This window comes from Paramormyrops kingsleyae, chromosome 14, assembly GCF_048594095.1.
Source record: "Paramormyrops kingsleyae isolate MSU_618 chromosome 14, PKINGS_0.4, whole genome shotgun sequence".
Classification (NCBI taxonomy): Eukaryota; Metazoa; Chordata; class Actinopteri; order Osteoglossiformes; family Mormyridae; genus Paramormyrops; species Paramormyrops kingsleyae.
Window position 1 is genome coordinate 18256913 of NC_132810.1, and position 3002 is coordinate 18259914.

Below are 3002 nucleotides of genomic sequence, written 5' to 3' on the forward strand. Positions count from 1 at the left end.
TGAAGTATAATTACTGCATTTCAGTCACACCTAAGACAAAGTTCATTTAAGTTTTTGCTTATTTTCATTATTTTTATGTTTCAAAATCTTATGATGCTTCTTCGGAGCGGATTATTGATAAAATCAAAACAAAAGAAACCCGGGAGTCTTATGAAAGGAATCCTAATGTGACTAATGCATTAATGACGCAATATTGGATATATCAGTATTTCCTCGCCAACATAGAATTATCGTTTTTAAAACACACGTAGGAAGATAATTGACGAAAAAATTGACCTTTTAACGTACACTTTAATGTATATGACGAAAATGTGGATCAGCCCTCTATACTACCTTACTTCTTCCATGAAAGGCATATCAAATAGAGCCTCAATGTTTAAAATAAAACACGCTTCCAAAAAAGACCAATTTAATAATTAAGTTCAATGGCTCATGTGGTTGCGTTGCCGAAATGCAATTTGTTCGCTTCCATGAAAGCGAAGGTGAACGTCGAATAGTGATTCAAAGATTTAAAACAATCACAAAATGTTGTCTTAAAAATTGCAGTATAGTAATAAAATTTAAAATGAAAACAAGGTGAAAAATACAATACTAAGCGTTTCAAAATTACATATAACTGCAAATCAGCCGTTTTTTGTTTAGCCATCTATAAAAATATTCAACAAAAATGACCCATTCGTATGTTGCTTATAAGGATATATCCCGTTGTTTGAATAGAGCTGAAACATATTTAAATTTTATATATAATATATATATTTTATTTTTTTAAATAATAATTTTTTTATATTACAAAATTTCTAATTGTCGACTGATAATACGTCTTTACTGGAGCTAGTTTTGAGCAAGAAGAATATGGAAATTTAATCGATTGCTGTTGGGTGGTTTCCTTGGATGCGGATTTAAGACTTAAGTTTGTTTTAAAGCTATCAATAACAGCAAAACATGTTTTTGACAATAAATCGGAATGCAAGGCGAGCAGCTGCCAAGCATATGTTCTGTTGTATTAATACTTTTTTCCTAAAACAATTATTTTGACTGTCGTATCAACAAACTGTTGATAAATATGTGTAGTTTTAACATCGGCTGTTTAACTCCGAATTTAAATGCTTATTCTGCCTTAACGCTATTCATCGTGAACCGGATCCTGCTGCGTATCTTAGTCGCAGTACTTGAAACTGTGCCTACTTTCCACTGAGGAGGTCAGAGGTGCTCGCAAGTGCCCCAGGCACGTGATTGGGCCCTTGAAGACCCTTTTTTCTTCCTTGCAAGTTTTCATTCACCCACAATTAATGTAGCTTAATGGACGAAATGATGCTAATAGTTATGGGGGGAAAAACACGCAGAACAGTCCCAGAAACGGCCATTAAACTCGCTCTAAAGTTGGACTTGGGGAGAAATGGTGCAAAGTGCATGTTGAAAGCCTGTTAAAGTTAGCTGCATTTGCTAACGAGTATAACTTAGGGTTTAGTTAAGGGATAGAATTGCAAATGTTACAAACTTAATCTGGGATTGCTGAGGCTGGGCTTTTAAATTAATCAATTATTGATATATTTAGCAAAGTATAAAAATCAGCCTAAATGTGATCAATGATTCAGGAAAGTGAGGAAAATGAGGCATCATGGATAATGGTCTGCGGATAATTATATGGCCTAAATAATGTAAGTACCAAAACCTTTTCAAGAAATATGTAGTTAATATAGTATTAGACATTTCTTAATGTAATTTTTAATTGTAAAAAAAAAAAAAAATTAACTTCCTCAGATAACCGGAGCCTCAGATTGTATTATATATGTCAAACAATTTTCTTGCAACTGTTTATTAAAACTGTCCAGTTGAATACGCAATTAACAATTTAATAGTAATACAAATTAGTATTTAAACATATATTAAATATACAGATATAGAAATTCATGAAAACATGTACATTTATTTGAGTGTGTGTTTACATCATAGACAATTAAATTCAGTAGAGGAATATATATGTATGGTAATAAGGATGTTCGTTACACCAATATACACACATCTGAATAATTGTATATGTTATCATATCTTCTTAAATGACAATTTTAAATTTGAGCAGATAATTTTCAGAAGACAAATGTCAAGCTAAACCCTTTGTAAATTCAGCAGTCATTAAGTTATAGGTGTTTCAGAAACTGAATGTGTTTTTGTACACTGAACTGTGTGTGTTAGCCAAGGGCAAGAATTCATCATAAATCACATTTCCAGTGTTCCGTACATTATACTTTTGGAACCTGTTTGCAACTGTTATTATTTTCATTCTTCTTGTTGGAATTTTAAAAAGAAGTACATAATTAGTCTTTATAATTGACCTGTGGTTATATATCCTATATTGTTTTGCATGTTTCTCAGGAAATTTGTGTTGCGGGGTGATTCGTTTGCAAGGTGATTCGTTTCGCAGTGTACAGTGCATCACTTTCCTCCAGATATAATTGTTTTGCTTCACCCTTACATTTTGCTCTCAGGTGTTTATTCTTTGTGATGACAATTAAATAAAAAAAAAAAATAATCACCAAAAAAATAATAGAAACAGAGGGTAAAAAGTGATGTACTTTTCCACTGGAAGCGGCTTGTGTGGAGGTAAAAATGGTGAGTGTAATTAATCGCTTCAGCGATTGGGGCATGTAAACAAAGTTGCTGATAAATTTTTGCTTGTGACCCGCTTGGGTTTCGCTCTTTACCTGTGCCGTGGAAGTACCGCAGTGGCAATACGCCTCTTAATTCTCTTACTGCGTCTAATTACGTTGCTGGTAATTGTCTCATTTTTGATGATTATAACAGTGGAAAAAGAACAGTCCATGCCTTTTAATAGGTCATCACAGCACATACTTATAAACGGTATATATTTTTTTTCTCTCCCAATACACAAAACAATACACAAAAACAATACACAAAAGTAGCATAACTTAAAATGGCTAATATGCTAGTTAATTTACCTTTGCGTGGTGTATATTTTTCACATTGACGATGTGATTTGTTCT